At 34.3% G+C, this 25,842-nt stretch overlaps 1 long non-coding RNA gene across 1 annotated transcript in view; it reads right to left on the bottom strand.

Moving 5' to 3' along the window:
- The window catches only part of LOC123384610, a 111,315-nt gene that overhangs the window by 3,120 nt on the left and 82,353 nt on the right, over window positions 1-25,842 (bottom strand). The window contains exon 2 of the long non-coding RNA XR_006595977.1: window positions 12,020-12,112. This is a non-coding gene — a long non-coding RNA (uncharacterized LOC123384610). The remainder of the gene's footprint in view (window positions 1-12,019; window positions 12,113-25,842) is intronic.

Here is a 25,842-nt window from a genome sequence, read left to right as displayed (position 1 = left end):
CAATCTCACTAATGGAACTGTGATATCATGACCTGAGCTGAAATCGAGTCAGGTGCTTCACCAGCTGAGCCACCCAGACACCCCAGAATCCCATTAGCATTTTTTGTTCTTTCTTTCTTCTTCTTTTTTTTTTTTTTTTTATTTAGAGAGAGAGAGAGAGGGAGAGAGGCAGAGAGAGAGAAGGAAACACAAAATCTGAAGCAGGCTCCAGGCTCTGAGCTGTCAGCACAGAGCCCAATGTGGGATTCAAATTCACAGACCACGAGATCAGAACCTGACCTGAAGTCAGAAGCTTAACCGACTGAGCCACCCAGATGCCCCCATTAGTGTTCTTTAATCTGGAATGGCTTTTTCATAAAACACATTAAAGTAATACTGTAGTTTTTCTAATGGTAGTGTACACAGAAAAATGTTCTTGGTATGTGAAGAATGTATTTTAATGGATATTTAAAGATACCATGGTAGAACATATCATTAATGTCCTAAGAACAATAATGGATAGGTAAATTGTTAAAATACAGACATAAAACTTGATGTTGATAACTATAAATACTTCATGCAGATTATGAGGAAGATGTATTGCGATGTTTTTAAATTCTAAAAACACTGAGCACTGTATTTTACCATATTCAAATATTAAGACAGGATATACTGAGATACCTAGAATATGTGTATGTAACCACTCTGTGCTTCCAACAGGAGTATATTTATAATTTAATGTACATCAATTAATATATACATTATTAATGTGTAATTCCTTTTGAGAAAGATGCCATTTTCCCTTCAAATTTGATAAATGCATTCTACGTAACACTACTATCATTCTCATTAATGATTTATTATACAATATTGTCTTTCACCAGAAATTATAGTAACTACATGACCTACAACACTACCTGAACTGAAATAAATGGCTTTTAATGTTACCCTGCTGTTTAAATATGCTCCACCCATGGTGTTTCATGCTGCTGTGTACCACTATGCTAGAGTAACTTGTGCATTCCAACTTTGTAGGTGATAGATGGCTTAAATATATTATTTGCCTTTAATTTAAATATGGTCAACTGAGTGATTATAAAATAGCTCTGTAAATCATCATTTAAATGCCAAATTTTATAGAGTATGTTTTATAAATATTTGCCCTATTTATTTATTTAATGTTTTTATTTTTATTTTTGAAGGAGAGAGAGACAGAGCATGAGAGGGGAGGGGCAGAGAGAGAGGCAGACACAGAATCCAAAACGTGCTCCAGTCTCTGAGCAGTCAGCACAAAGCCCAAGGCAGGACTCGAACTCACAGACTTTGAGATCATGACCTGAGTTGAAGCGAGATGCTTAATTGAGCCACCCAGGCACCCCTATATTTGCCCCATTTAGAGGGAGGGGAGGACTTTCAGTAATTTTTATTTTTCCACACATGTGCACACATGTGTGTGTCATAATCAGTAGTATAATATGGTGGAGTTTATTCAAACTGACATATGTTCTAATCTCATTAAATGTTAACTTCCTGCCACCCCTTGCCATTAAATGTTAACTTACAAATTTACATGACTTTGGGAATACTGTTTTATAGCTCAGGTTGAACTTTTTTTTATAATAAATTGTAGGTATGATAGGATTTTTTATAATGAATTGTAGGTATAATAAAAGGATTGATGATTTGACATTGTAAATAAGCAAAACTTGGTTTCTAATAGATGCTCATTAAATGGTACCTAAAACCATTTCCATATTGTCAAGGTAAAAATAGTCTTATTCTTTCTGGTACTCTCCTTTGATGTTTCTCCCTTTAATTCTTTCACTCTTCATTTTATAAAATACCGGATACTGAATCACATTTCCACTTTGTTGTTCAAAAGATAGGTTAGCAAATAAAATTAAATAACTGTAAACCAAAATGTAAAACATTTATTTTCATGTGCAATTAAACTTGTATACAGTGCAGGTATAGAAAATAAGATGCTTTGTTTGAATTTTTCTACCGAGAAACACAGAACACGGGGATTTGTTTGAGGGCTACACATTTTTTTTGCCGGAGTCTCTACATTGCTGTCTTGTGCTTTCAGTGGCATTTGAAATGTGTGTGTGTGTAGAGAGAGTGGTGGATTAAGTTCGGAGGAAGCCATACATGCAACTGTCTCTCAATAAACATTATATTTAACCACATCACATTAAGCTGCTATAATACTACCATATAAACTTAATGGTCTTATTTGTAAAAATCAGTTTTAATGTACCATTTCATTAAAATAAAGCTTTTTAGATATCTCCAAAAGAGAGAGAGAGAGAAGCTATATTCTTTCAGTCATGGAATTATCTACTTCAGAATTAATAATATTAAGTCATTGAAGTATATTTCCATACTAGAAAATAAAAATTAGAATAATAGAAATTCTAATGTTTGACTCTGGTCCCTGTTGCTTTTCTAGTTTTTAATCTGTTAGCTATTTTATGTGTTTGTCTTGTAAAAGTAAACTCTTCAGTACTTATAGGCTAAGCGTTTTGGGACTACTGGGTTTCAACCTCATACGATAAAAAAGAAATATATGTGAAAACTCTAGGACTTCATGCTTTGCCTACTGTCTGAAATATTTTACTTTAGGTGTATTTAAAGTGTCTAAAAATAATTATCTTCAGAATATGTACTCTTATTAAACTTAGACTACCTAGCTTGTGGTCAAATTGACATTTCTTTCATGTAGATTTTTAGCTTCCAACATCTTCAGAGTGTGTCTAAGGCCATTTTTGGAAGAAAAAGTAGTTCAGATACCATAATATTCAGTCTTGTAAAGTGTCCAATTCATGTGGTTTTACTAAAGTGGTACAACCACAACCATTATTTAATTCTAAAAAATATTCATCACCCTAAAATGAAACCTCTTCTCATTGGCACCTACCCTTCAATGTCTTTCCCCCAATTCCTGGCAACCACTAATCCACTTTCTATCTTTATTGATTTGCCTATTCTGGGCATTACATATAAATAGGATCATAATATATGGCCTTTTATCTGGCTTCCTTCACTTAGCCCAACGTTTCCAAGGCTCATCCTAAATTCATTTTATGTAGTAAGAGTCTTAATTTTGCAACACACTTCTTACCGTTTCAAGAAATATTCAAGCCATTTCAACTTGTGAAAAGTTTGATTTATTGCATTCTGCAATTTTTTTCCAAAGGTGAAAAGACAAATGTAAGCCATGTCCCTTCTAAACGAAGTGAGTTGGAGTTCTCATCCTTCACTTTATCTCCTTCCTTAATTCGCTAGCTGTTTTGTGAGATCTGTGAAATAAAGGTGATATCTGGCCCTTGTCTGTCACAGGTGCCTGCCAGCAGCCATTATGGGCTGCATAAAAACTACATAAGATCCTTTTATCGTGTACTGTAAGGTTGGCAGTGCAGGTAAAACCTTTTTCTGTCAGCTAATTCATTGTTCTCACCTTAGAACACAATTTTAAAAGGCCCAAGAGAAATGGAAAATGATCTTAATGTAGATCTAACACTTTTAAGCAGAAGAAAAATGATGAACTGCTTTTACCTCCTTCAGAAATTTAATAGATAAATCAATCTCTAAATTTTATATAGATGGTGGACTGCATCAAAGATAAATCAAAGAGCCAGATAAGAGCAAAGTAAGGTGCTTGAAAATCTCTGCGAAGTTATGAGTAGCCACATTTTAGCATGCACAGCCAATTTTCAGGGCTCTAATTAATGTTGAATGTTCTAAATCATGCAAACCAATACTAATGACAGACAAGAATGGATATCCAGAAAAGTACACATGCTGAAATATAATTGTACAGTTGTATTACTAACCTAGTTCATATTAATTTTTTTAAAATTGGATACAGTGGCTGAGAAGATAAAACTATGAAGACCTTGAAATGAAAAATTCTCAAAGTCTCAATTTAGAGTTAATAGTGTAGGAATTGTGCTGTTCACTTCAGTTTTTTATTAGGATTAAATAGGAAGCCAACAGAGAAAGATCTTACTTCGACAATTGATTAATTTGAATGTGGGGGCACTGATTATGAATTTTAATTTTTTTAATGTTTTATTTATTTTTGAGGCAGAGACAGAGCATGAACAAGGGAGGGTCAGAGAGAGGGAGACACAGAATCTGAAACAGGCTCCAGGCTCTGAGCTGTCAGCACAGAGCCCGACACGGGGCTCGAACTCAGGGACCGAGAGATCATGACCTGAGCCGAAGTCAGACGCTTAACCGACTGAGCCACCCAGGCGCCCCTCACTGATTCTGAATTTAATCCTAGTCACATAAAAGTGATATCACATTTGCTGAATAAATAGCTGAGATTCAAAAATAGAAGGAAAAGCTGGGCATAGTCACCAGACACCCCGCCCTTGTCAGAGAAATCTTGGAATTATAGGTGAAAACTGACTTAAATTCATGTAAATACTCTATGCTGCCTCTGACATTTCCACATTAGAACCTGGGCCTTCTGTGTCCTAGCTGGGTAACTTTTAATTAACTAATGATGTTTGCAGGGTCTCACATTTCTCCTCTATAAAAAGATTGTTAGTAACAGCATCTATTGGAAAATAGTGAAAACTGAAGGATGGTTTAAGGGCCAGGTACTTTGCTGGGCGCATCATAGACTCTTGGCATTATAATAAGGCTTCTATTCACTCTCTCTTCAAATTGGATCCTCATGTTAATTTTTCCCACCTGAATGTTTAATCAAATTTACTTAGTTTAATTCAATTTTTACTTTCTTACATATTCCAGCTGATGTAGCTAAGCCTAGTAACGTGGAAAAAAGATGAGGTCAAACCAGAGAACCACAAACACATTGGATTCTTATTCCATCAATAGTACCTTTAGGGTATGTTTCAAAAGTTCACATCTTCAAGGGTTTTCAGGGTACTGAAGAATAACATCAATTTTTAGGTAGACTAACAAAGTTGACTTTACAAAGTATACTGGTTTGAATCTGGATTCACCATTTTCTGTGACTCCTTTCCAATTATTAGCATTAATAATTTTCAAGGTTAGTATAAGCAAAGAAATTCACATTTTACTCATTGCTTTCAGGTTCAGTATCCTTATGTCATAAAGCCTGTAAGATACATAGAAAAAGAGATCAATAACCTTTCCAAAGTCATAAAATTAGTGAATAAATAGAGCCATAAAAATATAGTCTTAAGCATTTCATTTCCTAAAATGACTTATGTTAAGAATTGGTAAATAGTTCAATGAATCCATAAAACTTACCATCCATGAGTTTGTAATTTAGTTTTAATTCAGCAGCCCTTTCATTTTATTTTCTTTAATTCTTATTTTGCAAAGGTTTGGCCATTTGATATCTCCCTGGCATCTGTGTAGGAGACCATACTGAAGCAGAGAAACTTAAGCTAAGTAAAGGCTGTTTTGTTACATTTTTAGTATAGGGAGATTGAAGAGTTTAAGTACAATTAAAGCTGGGAATTTTCTCTAAATTGTTTTTATTCTCGTACCATTCGACCCGTTTGCATCTAATATATAGATAATAATTTCCTAATTTTGAGATATTTACAGGTATCCACAGCAAATGTCATACATGCCCTCATACTTTCTGTTAGGAAGTAATGGCTTGAAAAAATAACCACTGAATAAACACTAGGGTGAGAAAGTTTCTTAACATACTAAACTGAATCATGCCACCTAATATTCCTAAGAATTAGTAACTTTTAACATGGGGATATATCATAATCATATTTGAGATTGAACAGTGAAGATGGTATTTTCTGCAGGGCTGCAATTAAATCTCTTTTCTTTAAATTAAAGTCACTCATATATGAATATATATGAAAATACATATGAATATACATGTGAATATATATGAATATACATATGGATATATATGAATATACATATGAATATTGAGTATTTTTGTATTCTTTGCATAAGTATCTAGTAGTGCAATTGCTGGGTCATAGGGTAATTCTATTTTTAACTTTTTGAGAAACCTCCTACTGTTTCCCAGAGTGTCTGCATCAGTTTGCATTCCCACCAACAGCACAAGATAATTCCCCATTCTCTGCATACTCACCAACACTTGTCGTTTCCTGTGTTGTTAATTTTAGCCATTCTGACAGGTGTCATGTGATATCTCATTGTGGTTTTGATTTGTATTTCCTTGATCATGAGTGATGTTGGGCATCTTTCCATGTGTCTGTTAGTCATCTGAATGTCTTCTTTGGAAAAATGTTCATATCTTCTGCCCATTTCTTCACTGGATTATTTGGTTTCGGGGTGTTGAGTTTGATAAGTGCTTTATAGATTTTGAATACCAATCCTTTATCAGATATGTCATTTGAAAATATCTTCTCCCATTCCCTAGGTTGTCTTTTAGTTTTGTTGATTGTTTCCTTTGCTGTGCAGAAGCTTTTTATCTTGATGAAGTCCCAATGGTTCATTTTTGCTTTTGCTTCCCTTGCCTCTGATGGGCACTTGTGATGAGTACTGGGTGTTATATGTAAGTGATGAATCATTAAATTCTATATCTGAAACCAATTTTGCCATATATGTTAACTAGAATTTAAATAAAACTTGAAATAAAAAAAAATTAAAATTACATTGTGCTTAGATCTCTAATATGTTGAAATTTATACAGGTTTTGATTTTTTTTCTTTCAGGTTTTGATTTTATAAAGCAAACTCCTAAAACCAAATACTTTAGCATTTGTTGGTAGATTTTTAGAAAACTACATTTTTGTAGAAGTCTTAGATTGATTTTGATTTTTGTAAATTAGTACTTTAGAGTTGTCATATCCTTTCCAACACTGACACTAGAAATCTCAAAGTCACCTTTTAACCCTCACATTAAAGAATGCACTAAATTTGGGGTGGCTGGGTGGCTCAGTTGGTTAAGTGTCCATCTTCATCTCAGGTCATGATCTTGCCATTCATGGGTTCGAGCCCCACATCAGGCTCTGTGCTGACAGCTGAGAGCCTGCAGCCTGTTTCTGATTCTGTGTCTCCCTCTCTCTCTGCCCCTACCCTGCTCACACTCTGTCTCTCTCTGTCTCAAAAATAAGTAAATATTAAAAATAATGATTTTTTAAAAGAATGCACGAAATTGTTTCATCGTACTTCCTTGTTCCCACCCACCTCCATTGCTCATTTAAGATTTCATAATCCCTTACCTAGTAGTGGTCTACTCAAAATCCAATCTCTTAGTTTGTTTATATTTCTTTATATGGTGTTTATTGTCCTATACACAGTTTAGATTAAGCCATTCCTTTCACAACTGTTTAGTGAGTATTAAAAAAAAAAACTCCTTAATTTATATACAAGGCCTTCTGGACTATGTTGCTATACCTTTCAATGCTTCTGATTGTTATACTCAAATCTGTCTTTTTTAGTATTTATGACGTGCCAAATTATCTGTGATCTTAACAGCACTGTGCTAAATAAGTCTAGTTGAAGATGAGTATTATGAGGGTCCGAAAAGATGTCCCAGACCAGACAGCTAATTATATGGCTGGATTAGGATGCTTACTTAGTTTAGCTTCTTCCAAATATCTAAAACTCATCCCTTCTTTTCCCTCCTCTCTAGTCAAAACCTGTTATTTTATGAAGTTGAACCCAAATCTCTTTACTGAGATTCTAGTTCCTTACCCAGATGAATAATTCTATCTTTTATAATCAACTGGAATTATTTATACCTGTAGTATAAAGATAATTTAGCCTCCTTTCTATTAAATTAGGTATTAGCTTCTATCTTTTATTTAAGACACCTTAAATACAAAAACTGTATCTTTGTCTTCTTTATCCTTCTATGTTTGTTTCCATTCATGATCAGAAACATATTTTTTATCCTTACATAATCTGAATGGCAGGCATATTCAGTCTGTTGATTGTAATTCAATTTATTTGTTGTTGTTGTTGTTTTTGCTATTTGATAAAATAGAAATTTAACTATAACTTTCAAATACATTACTTACTGTATTTTGGATTCTTTGTAATAAAACGGATTGCCAAAGTTTGAGGCAATATTAGGACAATATCTGCTGATTCTCAGAATCCTATTGAATACTGATACTGATTACATTTTAAATCTTGGCCAAGAACATTATAAATTAGGATGATGAAGAATTGAAAGAATAAAAAATCTCTTTAGTTATTTTTTTCCTAAAGCTCTTAGCTAAGTTTTGGAAGAAAAAACATGTATCTTCACAAACAACATTTAAATGTATATGTCATTGTTTCTATATTAAAAAATTTATGCTTATATATTTATAAAAATGCCTCTTCATAATATTTTTTATGAATGGTATAAATTGATTGAAATGGCAATGAAGTCAAATTTATTTATGCCATCAATAAAGAAAGTTTTTTTCAAATGCACACACACATGTGTTTATGGTAAACATATTTAAGGCATTGCTCCAGTTTCTATAAACCCCTTCCAAAAAGAACAGAAAAATCCAATATTATAAGTCTCTATCATTTTCAACCTTATGTTGGTTTATAGGAAGATACAGGACTAGGTTAAGTATTTTTCACATAATGTTTTAATTTAATATATTGGACTAATTTTTACAAAATAGAAATAAAACATAAATAAATAGTACTTTGCTAACTGAGAATCCAAGTCACTTATATTTTATGACTCATCAAAATTCTAAAGACTAGGAAAATCAACTAAAAGATTTAATTTACCTATTCCTGAAGATATCTGGACTTGATTTTTCAGTAGCAATAAAAATATGTAATTGTAGAAATCACTAGATAGAATTTTCATAGAATTAAAATAATAAATAGTAATACTCGGTATGTAATTCAATAAGCTAAGTAGTTTACTTGTGAAAGTGTTTTATTTAATATCTTATTTTTTAACTCACATAGAATTACAATTCTGTAAAATTCCATTAATTTCAATGTTAATTTTTAACTTTTTTAACATTTATTTATTTTTGAGAGACAAGAGAGAGACAGAGCACAAGTGGGGGAGGAACAGTGAGAGAGGGAGACACAGAATCCCAAGCAGGCTCCAGGTTCTGAGCTGTCAGCACAGAGCCCAATGCAGGGCTGGAACTCACGAACCATGAGATCATGACCTGAGCTGAAGTTGGACACTTAACCAACTGAGCCACCCAGGCACCCCAATGTTAATATTTTAGAATTAATTATACTTTGTTGTGGGTTGCAACGATATAGCCTATCCTAATTATAAAAATATGTTATAAGGAAATAAATGATTTTTAAATGTACCATATATGATGATGAATATATTCATTGATTTAAAAAGGCTTTTAAATTTACCTCATATGCTGGGACAATTTTTATGAGACCAACTTGAATGGCCTTATAAAAGATGTCATTTATAGGTTATTTATGACATGCCAAATTATCTCTAATTTTTTAAACAACACTGTGCTAAATAGGTATAATCGAAGAGGAGTATTATGAGGTTTTGAAAAGTTGTTCCAGACAAGACAGTTAATTACATGGCTGAACTAGGATGCTTACCTAGGCTGGCTGGTTCCAAAGCTGGATGAGTAGCAGAAGCTTAAAGAATCCTTTATAGTCTAAGTGAGCGGCTGTCTCATGTTCAGAAAGACTCGAAGAACTAGGATTTCCTGGACTTGTTATCAATTAAAATGTCAATGACTCAATATAATAGATTTTTAAAATATCTTCCAAATGACTTTGATGATCAGCAAGATATGAAAATCCAGGTGAATATGGTAGACAAGTATAGTACAAACAGCACTGCATCAGAAGGGAAACCTATGTTTCATTTCTATCCTGCTATTTAAAACTTCTAGGAAGATCATATAATGTTTAATGAATTGCCATGTGGTGTCTACTTTTTTTCTCTTCATATGCTTCCTGGTATGAATAACTTATGCTATTGATGACGGGAAGCTGCAAGTACTACCAAGAATGCTAAGAAATCACTGAACCCAACATCAGCTCTAAACCGCTACAAAGCGTATGTGACAGCTGCCTCTTTAATGAGTGCCTCAAAAACAAATAAGCCTTGTTGGTGTTCTACATTATGGATTATATCTCATGGTTGTGTCTATGTCATCATTTTCCAGCAATAATCCTAATTAATCCTCAATAATCCTTGGTTAAGTAGGCGACAGAGCCATGGCACTTTTTTTCCTCTAAAGGTCAGACGTATTTTAGTGACATTTTTCCTCTAGGGTTCAAGCATCAGCCCCTTCAGGCTGAGTCAGAAGGTGACCTAAATGACTCATGCTCTTCAGTACTTAACTATTCTTTCTGACCCTGAGGATTTTTCCTGGCTTATACTAAATACTGTAACTACCTTTCCATGAGAGTGAATTCTTTCCCAGAGGCTGACTTGATATCTTCTCTAACTAGAGCCCCAAAACAACTTCTCAACTAGTCTTGAAAGCATTTCTAAGAATGGCACAATATTATGGTGATTACAATATAGAGTAAACTATAGAATACATGTATATTTATATACATATATACAGTTCATAACTAACTCTATACTGTACTATATATATTATATATCTAGTGCATATATATATTGTATATATACACACAAGTATTTGGTAAATATTTGAATATTTAATTTCTGGCTGTTTCATTTATTCCCCATTTATTTTGTACCGAAAATGTGTATAAATGGTTATAAATTATCAAAGGTTTATGGATAAAGATTTTAAGTCACAGAAGTTAGATAATATGCCCAAGATAAAAGAGCTAATATTGACAGGTGCGATTAGGAATCCAGGTATTTTGGGTCAGCTAGGTGGCTCAGTCAGTGAAGTGTCAGCCTCTTGATCTTGGCTCAGGTCATGACCTCACAGTTCGGTTGGTGAGATGGAGCCACCTCTGGGTCTGCACTGACAGAGCCTGCTTGGGACTCTCTCTCCCCCCACTCTCTGCCCCTCCCCTACTTGCATGCACTCTCTCTCTCAAAATAAATAGACCGAAAAAATCTAAGCATTTTGGTTTAGAGCTAATACTCTTTATAGGGGCAATATTCATATTATCTGTCACTGCCTTTCTTCTTTCTCCATATTAAATTGATATAGCAACATCTACAAATTTCATTTCAATGTCAATGAATAAGTCGAAATCTACAAACGGAGAGTCATTATTCAGATTGTTTAAATGTATTAGCCCATAAATATATTAGCCCAAGGATATCTTTTCTTTCTTTGGATGGTTTCTTAGAAAAGTTCACATTAATAAAATGCTTACACTTTCTACTCAATTAGTCATGTATATATAATATATCCACTTTGTGTTTGGTGCTGTATTTGATGGATTGTTTGTTAAAATAGAAAAATAGAACAGAAAAATAAATTGTTTTTGGTGATCTGAGAGAACGTTTTATGTAACTGATGGGCACAATTTCCATAGGTTAAAATTAGATGTCAATAAAGTAGTAAATTATGATATGTTGTGCACTAGTACTAAATAAAATTAATTTTCAGCCAGAGGGATCAATGAGGATATGGGACTTGAACTCAATATTTAAGGATGGTCCTTAAAATCAGTAAAATACATGGAATTTTCTAGGATATATTTCAAAAATCCTATAAATATAAAAACATTTACATGTAAAATGATGTATGTGGAACTAGATAAAATGGAATAGATCTGTTGCTAATTTCCAGAAACTGTTCTGTAATATTGAATGATTCTCATCTCATGCATATGTTTATTCATTCAGAAATATTGTTGACTGATAGCATTTGTGCAGGGTCCTGAGCAGGGCATGTTTTCTGCTGCTGCTGAAAGATTTTACTTCCTTTGCTAATGGTAATATAAAACTCTTTTAAGATAGAAATTATATATTAGCTATCCAACCATAATAGAGTCTGCAAATGGACAAAGTAGCCTAGATTAAAGGGAGAATCTCAAGTGTAAAGCGAATTCTACCAATGTCAACATAATTTCAAAGAAATGGCTTAGGAGAAAAATAAAATAGCATATATATCTATATATAGATATAGATACAAGTGTAGCATTTTTCATTCTCTGTATGTAAGATTTAAAATATTTTTAATGACAAGAGTACTTACATTTAGTTCTCATGAAAATTTTTCTCCTAGTAGATTCTGATTTTTACTCTTAACCGTCTTACAGCTGGAGTCCAGGGACCTATGTAATTTTAGCTATAATTAAAAAATAAAACAAATTTCCAGTTTCAGTTTTCTAATTGCACATAGGTCATGCATTTAGAGTAATTGAAATTTTCACTCATCATCTAAATAAGTGACATTATAAAGACACATTCTTACTGTTTATTGGACCAAAACTAGTTTGCTCCATATACACTGTAGAGGAAAAAAAGTAATCAAATTAGTGTAATGAAGATGCATTCTAATAGATTAAAGATTTCAGTACCAAGTAGTTGATGATCTTGAGTGATAAATATGACTTTTGTATAACCACCAAGCTTAATCTTTAAAAAATTGTAGCGTTCTAGCCTTTACAAAAAGATCTAACCTTATATCAAATAAATATTGTCAAGATTGATTAATATAGTCGTTATTTTGACCTCAGATGTCCAAGTTGCAATCCAATTACAAAATATTTCTGTGAACATCTATAAGGACATTTCAAATTGACAGAAGGTAACACATGATTGTCACGTTTATTCATGCAAAGAACAATTAGAATAGATTTATTTTGAACATGAAGGAAATTTAGAGAAAAACAAGCATTGTTTCTCATCTGAGAAAGAATTGTTTACTTAAGGTTAACCATGAAAATAACTTAATTCATAGAATACACATAATATAGTAAATACAGATATACAGAAAAAAGTACATTATGAAAGCCATGTACAGATATATGCACTTTGCTCAAATAATTTCCACAAGAAATATTAAATGCACATACATTGTTGTTACCATGGAACTAGGTTCTGGGGATAAATAAAGATAAAATTATTTTTGAGGAACTAACAGCATGCCATGGAAAACAGTTACATGAGCATTATAAAAATATGTACAAGTACCATAATGGAAACATATATAAGGTTTGATAAAAATGCTAAGAACTATCTTACTCCAACTATTTTGGCATTAGTTGAGGGTACTGGAATGGGAAGGAGTTGGTAGATGGCAACTGGTAAAGCACCCTGGAGAAGTGATTCCTAAGTTGAGTGTAAAATAACCATATTAGATGATACCTATGTCTGTAAGGACATCTACTCAAAACGGGTGAAATAAGTGAACATATGCAGGAAGATAAGCATTGTGTTTAGGGAAATATATAATCATTTTGGTGTTTCTACATCAATTTGAATTAGACAGTAGGGACAGATGTTGGAGAAATAAGAGGCTATACCTAAAAAAAAAAATGTAAACTTTATTCAAAAGGCAGTTATGTTATTCCAACTGGTCTGACACCAACTGTATGTACTACAGTTCAGTTCTGATCCTAACCGCCGGGACTTGGCATAGACTCACAGATTAAGGGCAGACTCCTCTACAAGACTGCTCTCACTTCAGATGCCAGCTGCAAGTCTTGAAGGCATGATTGGGCCATCCCACTTCTGGCCAACTGGCTACAAATTTAGGGGTTTCCATGATCAATCCCGTCAGGTTTAATAATTTGCTAGAATGGTTCAGAGAACCCAGGAAATTACTGTATCATAATTACAGTTTTCTCACACAGGATACATACAGGGTGTAACCTGGGAGAGAATGCAGAACTTCTGTGCCCTTTCCTCACAGAATCAAGGAGTGTCACCCTTCTGGCACATCAGTGTGTTCACCAACAAGGAAGTTCCACTGGGTTTTGGTGTGCAGAGAATAAATTGAGATTTCATTAATTGGGTATGATTGAATTCAAATACATGGGCAGATTTAATCTCCAGCCATGCTCCCTTTCCTAGAATTTGGGCTCGCTCCAAGTTCCAACACACTAATCGGGAGGTTGTTCTTCCTGGTGACCAGCCTCCTTTCTGAAGCTAAATAGGACTGACCATGAGTAACATCATGAAGAAGTTTCAATATTTATCAACCCTTGACTAATATGGTTTCATCTACTTTCCTTTCTTCTTTCCTCACATTATTTTGAATCAAATCCTAAGATACCGTCCCATTTTACTTCTAAATATTTTGAAAGGATTTCAGTTTTAATTTGTCTTTACTCTTAGTCACAAACATTATTAAAGACTATAGCACAAAGAAATACTGAGATTGATATAAAACTATGTAATAAGAAACAAGGTCTTATTTATTTAAACAGGCCACTTTATGGCTATAACAAGTGAAGGGGAGTATAATTTTGAGAGTGAAAAAGCTTAGGCATTATCACCACATATTAATTCATTTTATAGTCCTCAATGAGACTATTGTATGTATTTCTGTACCTTTCATTTGAAAAAGCAGAGAAGATATTTAATATTTAATTTACAATATATTTTACCAGCTCAGCATATAGTGCGAATATAGAGTACATCAAAGTAGTAAATGGGGCCTGGGTAAACCCTGAAAAAAACAGTACTTCAAATGTCTGCTAATTTTTAGAAAAGCGAAAAAAGCAATTTTCTGTTCAGGAGTGAAATAAATTCAATGCCCTGCAAAATATAAAGAGCTGTAAAAATGTATACCATTCTGACAAGTTAGTAAATAAAAGTTTGATGTGAAGTAATACAAATGAAGCCTTCAAGAGGTAATAATTTAGAACCAAATAAATTATGAAACAGAACTGCCAATTGATCATGAAAAAAATTAATCTATTTTGTTAATCTCTTGGTTTGTGGGTTTTTTCTTCTGTAATTAACCTAAACTAAATTTAATAAAATCTGTTAAATGGGGAAGTCTTCTACTCCAAAATAAAACACTTTGTTAAAATGACTAAATCCTGAAATGGCTAGACAAATTCTTAAAAAAAAAAAAAAAAAAAAGAGGATTCCTAGAAAGGAGATTAAGAAACCTGCTCAATTTGTAGGTATTTGTAGGAGTCAGATCAACTAGAGATGGGCCTCTAAGAATGGTATGCACCAAATTATTTATGACAGGGATTTGTTTATGGAATTGGGGAAAGGGTTACACCGTTTAGCTACAGTTGTTGCTTTGTGTCTGGTGGTGGCTCTGAAATAACAAGGGCATGCAGTATAGACAGAAATATAAGGTGTTGGAGAGAGCAAAGGCAAACTGGAACTTGTATAGATGAGTGGAGAACCCAGGAGGATGAACTGGAAGCCAGGTAGCTTCTCAACACCTTGAATTGTCCAACTTGAGTGATAGGGATGATTTGCAGAAGAGGCTGGTGCTATTTGTCAAGGGCATAAACAAAAATCTGGCTCAGGAGCCAGTGGATCTGGAGGAGGAGATCTAGCAGATGGCAGAGGAGGTGGAAGCCCAGTTACTGTTTCAAGCCAACAAGGTGAGTCAGCAAGTTTCAGACACTGTGCATGAGCTATAATTGTATCCGATCCTACACTGACACCCTGAGCTTCAATCTAGCTGTTGTTCACTTCCACCTTCTAAATCTTACACATCATGTTTTCCTTATGGCCAAGCTTAGCCCAAGAACATAGAGGGAAAGAAATTCTGGGAAATCTTGTTTCAGCTCAGCTAAGTTAACACAATAGAAAACTATCAAGATTCTCTTGCTATCTCGGACTCTACATGCATCTTCATTAACCACAGATAAGTTCTAAAGTCCTACTTATTCCTAACATGATGCACACACTAACCATCTTCCTAAACAAATTTAAAAAGTCTTTATATTTATCTTTAGCTGATGATGCTCAGTCCTTTTCAGGATGAATCACACTTTCTCTTTGATGTTCTGTAACCTAAATATTGAGATAGAAGGTTAGCTACTATTAACATATCTAACACTTGTTGATTTTGTGGAAAAATGTTTAAACTATATCCCTTACTGAAATAAGTTAACTATTCCTTAACTACTGAAGACCTCATTTCAGCAGATTAGTTACGAGTTCATAATTGGTGTTTGTCACCACCTCTTCCCACACCCAGTCTGTATTGCCTTTACCTTCAGCAATCACCTCAGATGCTTGTAGATTCTTGCTTGGTTGAATGAGCAAAACCTTTATCCCTAAAGTGGCTGGGTCATTACACATTCTGACTCTACTGGGTTGATGGATTTTACATGGGCTCTAACTACAGGACACTGGAGTGCCCAATGATCCCCAGAAAACTAAGCTTTCTCCTTATACCATATTTTCTAATAGCATCACAATTTCTCTTTTTAAAATTTTTATTTTTAGAAAGAGAGAGAGAGAGAGCATGAGTACTGCAGAGGGGCAGAGGGAGAGAGAGAGAGAGAGAGAGAGAGAGAGAGAGAGAGAGAGAGAGAGAGACTCTTAAGCAAGCTCCATGCTCAGCGCAGAGCTTGACACGGGGCTCTATCCCATGACATTGGGATCATGACCTGAGCTGAAATCAAGAGTCAACAACTGAGCCACCCAGGTGCCCGCACAATTTCTCTTTTATACTAAAGATCACTCCAGACATATAGCAACCTCTTCCTAGTCTATGTATTTACTGGTGTTGAGTAGCTAGAACAACAGGTCTTAGGGTAGAAACTCAGTTTGTAATTATTTCAAATCATTGCAATGTCTCCTGATGGAAGCAGGATTTTATTTAATGATACTGAATCTATGATATAAAAATACATGTCCTTATATATAAAAGTATTTTTTTCCCTTTTTGTTACAGTTGCCTGGTCAGCGTATAATCATAGAATGAGTTAAAAAGTTTTTCATTAACCCCTCCCTTTAACCTACTTTGGCAATTTGAAGTTCCTTTTCAATTTTTTTTAATCTTTTCACATTTTCTGCTACAGTTTGATAATGAAACTCTCCTTTAAATAATTAAGCTACTGGCTAATCAATGCAGTCCTTCTTACAGTACCTGCCTGCCCTCTAAGATTTTGATATTACTCTGCGGTCACGCTGGGAAAAGTCCTCTTTTTGGATGCTAATTCTTCCAGTTTTTAGGTTCAAAATTTTCATTGCCACATTTCACCATGAATCTAATTATATGTGTCTTATTTTATAAAAATCTAAATTTATTCTTGTAGAAATATAGTTCTCTACCACTTATATATACAGAATTCAATTATCACTGTTTTATACGTGTTGCATTCTATTTCTCTCCTTGCTTTAAATGTGATTCGTCTTTTGAATGCGAAATGTATAAAAATGTCCAGAGAATAGTGTAACACACATGTATCTCAAACAAGAACAACAAAATAGTATATGTGCTTTTTATAAATTATGAGTTAAGGAAATATCACTTGTAAAGTTAACACTTCAGTTTGATTCCCTTGCCTCACACCTGCTATGGATTGTTGTACAACCTCCAATTTACACTGAAATCCTATGCCCCTTGCAATGGTATTAGGAGATGAGGCCTTTGGGAGGTAATTAAGTCATAAGTGTGGAGCCTTCATGAATGACATTAATGCCTTTACTAAAAGAGGCCCTACAGAGCTCCTTTGCCCCTTCTATCAAATGAGGACAGAAGTCTGGGACCCTGCTGGGGGCCCTCACCTGAACATGCTGGCCCTCTGAACTCCTACTGCCAGCTCTCAGAATGGTGAGCAATCTGGTTTTTTATAAGCCACGTAGTCTGTGCTATTTTGTTACAGCAGCATGAAGAGACTAAAACACCACTTGTAGAATCAAACGTGTGAAGTCATTCAAAATACTTTAAGTTGGCATATTAACATTTTTTTAAATCATTCATTCTATTTATTTAATAAATATTTCCCTGGTGCCTAATATGTGGCTGACAATGGTCTAGACATTGGGAATCCAACAAAGTATAAAACATAGTTTTTGCCATGTTGGCAATTATATACACGTTGCCTCTCACCTTGGTATGTTCACGTGTCAAATGATCTTGTACTCCACTCTTCTTCAGACGTTCGATTACAGGTTTATTCTCTAGATCTTTTCATGATCAGTAACAGCCACCTCCTCCTTAAACTAATCTCAGTTGCAAGAACGTCAGTATCTGATTAACACCTTCTATTTTCCAGCTCACTAACTGTACTACTGCAATTACAACAATCCTTCTAGCCCACCATAATCTACAATCAATTAATACTTCCATCTATTTACCGTCTCATAATACTCATATCTTCTTTTTCCCCATAACCTGATTCAATTCTATGATCAATCATTGTAATCATTCTCTTGCAGACATCCTCATTCCTTTCAATGCTCTTATTTTTTTTACTCTCCGTTGCCAAAGCTGCTTCCCTGGCCTGGAACTATAACACTCAACTTGCCTAATTTGTCTAAAAGAAAACCGATCTTGCTGAATCTTCCCGTGTAAATCCACGATCAACGATTTCAGTTGAACACTCAGTGCTACTCCACCATCACACTTTATTTCTCCAATCCATCCCTTCTCGCAGTGAAAGATGACTATTTTGCATTTTTTCTGACTTCAAGTATTTAACATTTCCTGCCTATATGTACACTCAACTAATATCCCTGCTTTGCATTTCCCCAACAGAATTGAAGAATACAGAAGAGAATATCCATAAGCTCTAGTAATTATATACCCCCTAACTGTGTCCATGTGCTGTATCTTATGTTCTCTCAAATTACCATTAATGAACTGCCAGACTCCTTTCTAGATTTAACACTTTTACTTACACATCCAATTCCATATCGTCAGTGCTGCTTCAAGCAATTGCTCCAGTATTTCTTATTTCTCCCTTCCTCTCTTGTAAGCATTTTTTTCTCTTGCTACTAAATCTATAGTTACAGTATAAAACCATGTTCCTATTATCCTCATATTGAACAAAAGATAGGATTTCCCTCAATTTCATTTCTTCATTAATTTTTCCCTACTTCTCCCCCTTCCATTTCAGCAAAACTTCTTCACTTCATATATTCACCCTCTGACTTAACTTCCCTTCTTCCCTTTCTCAAACTCCTGTCAGGCTTTTGCCACTATCATTACATCATATCTTTAGCCAAGGTGCCAAGACCATAAGTGATTTCTCAGTTGCTAAACATAAGTGTCATTTCTTCATTCTCCTCCTGAGCCACAGCACCATCTGAAATAATTGCTGACTCACTCTCTCTGGGGAAGCCCTTTGTTCCCTTTTCCTCCAAGTATCTTCCATGGTTTGGAGCCTACTTCCCTGACCACTGCTTCTGAATTTCCTTTCTTTCTCATCTCTGCATATATATCTTGGAGTACTCCAAGTGTTTATTCCTGATGTATTTTATTTTTGGCTTACCTGCACTCACTCAGAAATTTCATTAAATCTCGTGCTCTATTTCCATACTCTGAAGAATTACAAATGTGTATCTTCAGTCAGAATCTCTCTCCCAAAATTGACTCAATTATTTAAAGGCCTATTGATAGCATCATTTGAATGTCTAATAGATATTTCAACAGTAAAATACCAAAAATTGAGCCCTTAATATGCTCTCTCTCCCCCTCCCCAAATTCTTCCCTGTTATATTAGTTTTCACGAATTCCTTATTTCTAGTTGTTCACACCAGATCCCTTAGAGTTCTCCTAAACTGCCTCCCCACCGCAACATTATTCAAGTCTATGTAGTAATCTTCTTTGCTTTACCTTCAAAATTAACCAGAATGCAAACATTTCTTAATACTTCTGATATTATTAACATTTTGGTCCAAGCCACCAAAATAGGTTGAAGGCTTGGACTTCCTCACTACTTTCTCTGCCCCTGCCTTTGTTCTTATTATAGTACATTCCCTTCAAGTTTTGCTTTGTTTTTAATTAAAGTAAGTACATTTTTTTGAGACAGAGAACGAAAGTGCAAGTGGGAGAGGGGCGGAAAGAGAGGAAGAGAGAGAATCTTAAGCAGTGGAGCCTAGTGTGGGGCTCAATCTTGTGAGATCATGACCTGAGCTGAAATCAAGAGTCAGAGGCACAACCGACTAAGCCACCCAGGTGCCCCTGGTCAATTTCCTTTAAAATAATGGTCAGATCACGTTACCTTAGCTCAAAATCCTTTGGTGGCTTCTTATCTTGCTTATAGTAAATTCAAAGCCTTTACAAGATTGACGAAGTGCTATGTAATTTTTAGCTCCGTAGGTACATTATGCATGTTTTGTGCATGTACACTAGAACCCCCATCTGTGCCTTGTCACTCCCTCTTCTAACAGCACAAGACTGCAAGTTTTTTCCGAAGACTGACCTGAGCAACTGCTGTCATTGTGCCCTCAGAGCTGAGCGTCCATGGAATTTATATTCCTTCAAGCAGCCTTGGGTTTGAGGACTAACTTGTGCTGGTGTGAGAAACCCCAGCCGTGTTGATTGCAGCTGAGATCAGATCTGGGGGCTAATTTGTACTCCAGAATTCCCCTGCAAGATCACAGTCTTGCTTTGCTCCTTCACCTTCCGTTTTTTTACTGCACTCTTCTTTTATCAGGTTCTTTCTGGAGAACACTTCCACAATAAATCGTTTGTATGTATGTATACTCTCAGGGTTTGCTTCTGGAGACCCAAGCCCAAGACAAGTCTCTATTCCAGTTTTCTTTTGGGCCACATCTCCTACTACTGGACCCCTTATTTACTCAGCTCTAGCTTTGTATCTTCCCCCTTTTACTTTTCCCCATGACAGCAGGCATGTCCCCTTCTCAGGTCCTTTGCATTTATTCTCAATGTCCTCTTACTCTTAGTACCTGTAAAGCTCAGTGTTTCACCCCTTACTTGTCCTTGTTCAGATTATACCTTCCTAGGGAGTCCTCACTTCCAGTACACAATATATCCTATCTTCCCATCTTTCTTTTCTCCATTGCATTTATCAGCTTAAAGTACAATGTGTTTAATGGATAACACTTATTTACTGTCTCCTCCCATCACAATGTAAACATCCTGAAGGCAGGAAGTTTCTCTGTATCTCCAGATCCTTGAAGAGTCCTTGGCCCACTAATGTGTCAAAACAACTAATTTGGGATGAATTTAATAGATACACATTCAATAATAATATGTAAACATTGTGTTAATTTGTACAGAAAATATATCATACTGTATATCATTGTGAAGCATTTTTTTGTCATTCACATTGTTTTTGAAATCAATCCATAGTGATATATATATATAAGCATCATTCATTTTTAATTGTTTCATGATATTTATCATTTAGAAGTAGTTTTAAGAGGAAACATGTATTTTAGTCAACATTTATATACAATTTTCCAAAATATTTACTTGTAGAAGAGAAAGTCTGTACAGTTAAATTTTCTAGCAATGAAAAAGTTAATATAAACACCAATTCAATTTGAAAATATTGTCTCAATCCCTAAGCATTTCTGTCATGGTTTTATTTTTTAACTTCTTAGACTTCTAAGTTAAATTGAAATTTTTGGGTACAAATGTCATATTGTTGTATCTTATAAATATAGAAAATCTTAACCTTTAAAAAGAACAATTAAATTGCAGAACACTTCCTGCATAGATAGATGAATGATAAAATAGCATAGAATAGTAGTTCATTCTTTAAAATCTAGGCAAGAAAGACTAATTTCAAGGTCCAGCATTTCAACTTCATCTTTAGTTTTGAAATAATTGCTAAAATACTTTCTTAGATGAAGAAATTCAATTGAAATGAATGACAAAGATCTGTACTAAAATCAATGTCTCTAATGTTAGGAATATATTTATGAAATGTAACTCATGAGAGATTTTTCTTGAAAGCTCAGAAATAAATACGAGATTACATATTTTTGTAACATCTTAGGATAGTGGGTTTAAAATGAACACATAAAATATTTTGAAATAAACTGATTTTTAAATACTTCAGAACAAAATGCCATTTGTGAAACAAGGTCAGTATTAATTATCAACTTGATCTTCCAACATAGAAATATAGATCAATCTATAGAAAAGTCTTCCTTTTTTCTTTTCTTTTTTTTTTTTAATACCACACTGAAATAAAATGTTTCTCATTGCCCCTAGTTGTTCTTTGTGATCAGAGGCCAGTTTTATCAGTGTATTTGAGTGGAAGGAGCTGTACTGTGTAAATTAGGAGACCTGGATTCTGACCCTCCTCTAACTAATATTTCAAAGAGGACTAAAATCTGGAGATTTATTCAGATACAAATAGTGTTCCTATATTTGAAACACACACAGTTTTTAGAACTGTCTAAATAAAATATACTAAATTATTATATTATATTTAATATAACATATTAAATATATTAATTCTATTAAATATATTATAAATAAAATATACTATTTTCACCAGAATATAAGCTATAACAATATAAAGCAGTTTCCCAGTGTTCATTATACATTTTTAGTATGAAAAATCAGATGGTGAAGTAACACATCATGTTATCTACTGGAGAAACATCACCCTTACTAAGGATGAAGTTGTAAGATAGCTTCTAATAATGAAGCTGTTACACATTAAATTTCCAAGTGTTTTCAATTACAACCTATCATTGTGCTGAACACAAATTTGTGAGACAATGCAGACACCATTCCTATCTTACGAAGTAATTCATACAGTTTCATTGTTATTCCCAAAGTGTGGCTGGTTAACTGTGGCCACACATTATCTGTCACTGAGAGGTTGGATGTATAAAGTGGTGGGCTGGAACCGGCTTGTAACAGCTCACAAGGATAGGTTTTCCTCATTTCTTTCCAATTCTGTGTTTAGGGACATAATATTGATAACTCTAATTACACCAGAGAAATTGGTAAGTACTATAAACACAATTGTTTTGTTTTGGGTTTTGTTGTTGTTGTTGAGAGACAGTTTACTAGCACACCACTGACTGTTCTCTCTCTCTGAATCAATTTTGGCTCTGAGATGACTTCGACCAATAGATTTTGGCAGAAATGATCTGTACCAGTTTCCTGGCCTAATTCTTCAGAAACGGTCCTCCCCTTTCTGCCTCTTAGAATATTTGCTCTTGGAAAATGCCCAAGCAATCAGTGAACAGGCCCACATAGACAAAAACTGAGGGTCCCAGTTGATGGCTAGCATTAGCTTGTCAGCCACCTTCAGCTGGATCCTTAAGCAGTGGTCAGTCCATCCCAGGTGACAATATATAAAACAGAGATGAGCTTCCCCCACCAAGCCCAGCCTGAATTGCAGATTTGTGAGCAAGGCAAATTATTGTTTTGGTTTTCAGCCACTACATTTTTGGGTGGTTTGTAATGGTACATTAGATAACTGGAATGCAGAGACACAGCTTGAGTGTAGACAAATTAGGACTGGACCCCACCTTATGGAAAGTTCTTCATGCTATTTCCTTCCCATTCCCCCATAACAGTACTGGAAAAATAAAGAATATATATACCCTATTCTGAAGAATGCAGAGAAAACCCAAAACTAGTGGTTAAACTACTGTTTTTCTAACGGTATTTGACAGACACTTTCAAAGTCACTATTGTGGAATCATTGCAGGCATTCTGAGTCAATGTTTCATGAGTAGTATATGCCTTCTCTTTTCCTGATTGTAAATTTCCATGTAATAAGAATAGCATTTGAAAGTCAAGTCATTTATCTTTGTTATGTGTCTAAAATTAGCATCTATTTTGTTTATTTGCTGAATGCCAGAAATATGATGAATAATAATATTGGAAGAATTGGCAGGAAACTGAGCATGCATATGAATCACTAAGTCAAATTATAGTAACATTAAAAAATTAACTGTAGGGTAATGTAGGTTATCTTTCTTACTGGTATATCTGAAAACAATTTTGTAGACGTTTAAAACAAAGCAATCAAGAGAGAATCATACTGGTAACAAGTTAAAGTGTTAGTAATTGTAGATATGTCCACAGTAGCATTAAAATATTTAATAACCTGCTATTAGTGAGTAAAACATAAAAGTACAAATCAAAGCATTACACCTACTTTCAAATATCACAGACTCAAGTCTCGATTATCTGTCACCATGAATATTGTTGTGGCATTCTAAATGGTTCTGTTTTTACCCTCCTTCTCTAGACCTATTACTCCAAAAATACATCTCTAAAATAAGTATATTCTTGCACAGAACCTACCTTTTCATTCTAAGGAATAAACTCTAAATCCCTGTATTCTATACAGTTTCTCTTTTCAAATCTCAAAACTTCATTCTCTTTCTTAACAAACTACGTTACTCTCTTCCTTAATATTTCCCACACATTCTCATCCCTACTTTTGACCATATTGATGCCGCTATTTGAAAGTCCTTTCCCTCAATCTACATATAGTGAAGGTAAAGTCAAATATTAAGAACCAGTTCAAAAAGGATGCATGAAATATTCCCAACTACCCAACTCCAAAAGTAGTAGCTCATGCTCCTGTATTCACACTTCTCTATTATAGTACTTCAGTTATGTTAATATTTTATTTATTTCTATAAAAGCACGTTTGTACTGCTAATAGTTCTCCAGTTTCTAATATTATTTTTTTCATTACTAGTATTGTCTCTTAGTTTAATTTAGTAAATGGGTGCACAGAGTCACTTCCTTTCCCTTTTGTAGCTAGAGGTAGTTTTGTAACAACATCCTTGCCAACTGTTTTAAGGATAAGTCTTTCACTTAAAAAATTATGCTTGGGTCTCCTTTAAATTGTTTCTCCTTCCCATGAGACAGGACTTGGACTTAGCACTGGTCAACCAAGTTTGACGATGCAGATAATAGAGCTAGTTGAGGGAGATGAGGCACAGAGGTAAGAGCCATACGCCCTGGATGATCTAGTGGTTCAAAACTGCCAGCCTACACTGGCCTACCCACCTACCTCATTGTTATGAAAAACATATATGATTCTATAGCCACCTAGACTATATATCCTAACATACTAATGCACTAATCTCTAACTTTCTGAGTGTAGAAATATCACAGATACTTTTTTCTTTCTCCTATACCTAGCACAAGGACTTGCAGACATTATGTGTTCAAAATGTCTTTGTTACATTGCATTGCACTAAAAACTAATTCTATTTGTAGGAAAAAAAATCCATGTAAACTTTTGCTCATTAGATTGGCCTTATGAGCATTAGGTCATCTTATAGTCCTCTATTAAAATAATTAGATCATTACTTTTACTAAAACATTAAGATATTCATTGTTTATAATACAAGTCAGTATGTTTCAGAATTAGAGTATATGTGGAAAGGAAATGGTGGCTGAGAGGATAAAAAGAGCAGAGAAGAAAGACTTCATAAAGTATCTGTGCTTCATTTATAGTAATGCTATGTGCATAAGGGAACCTCTTAAAAATGATCCACAAAGCAAATGGTATTTCAATAGTAAATATCACAAAGACCAAAGGAAATTTAAATCTAATTCAGAATTATTCAATAAAGGTCAGTGAGAAGTAGGTGGGGAAAAAAAGAACATCAGATGATAGGAATTTTCAATAATGTCCTCATCAGAAAGGTCAATCAAAGTTATTTCCCTACTGTTTTCAAAGGAGGTAAAACTTTTCAATTAAGAGTTGTTGAGTAGTATTAAAGAGAGAAGACTTTGCCCTCAGCAATTTTTTTAAGTGGAAAAACACAAATCATTTTATCTTAATTCATCACTGTATACAAGAACCAGGACTTTAAAAAAATAATAATAACAAGGCTAAGATTTTGCTATAAGCCTCCAGGCATAGGTAATATTTCTCTCCTCACATGGCTTCTGTCATCTTGTAAGCAGAAAAGTAGGAGTCCTACTAAAGCCTGCCTCTGTGCAGTTTGATTATTAAACATAATTCTGAGTCACAGAGTTCTCACAGCTTCTGTAAAAGCTACAGGAAAAGATGCAATTCAAACAAAATGTTCCATATAAATTCAGGCAGACCATGAGCATAATGGACCTATGTGAATAAACCCTTGAATCACAAAATTTCACCATGAATATAGAGAGTTGATGGCTTTACTGTTTCTAGTTGAAGGATTCCACAAAGTATCTGATTTCTGGTATAT

Source organism: Felis catus, chromosome A1, assembly GCF_018350175.1.
Source record: "Felis catus isolate Fca126 chromosome A1, F.catus_Fca126_mat1.0, whole genome shotgun sequence".
Lineage (NCBI taxonomy): Eukaryota > Metazoa > Chordata > Mammalia > Carnivora > Felidae > Felis > Felis catus.
This window is presented reverse-complemented; position numbering and strand designations above follow the sequence as displayed.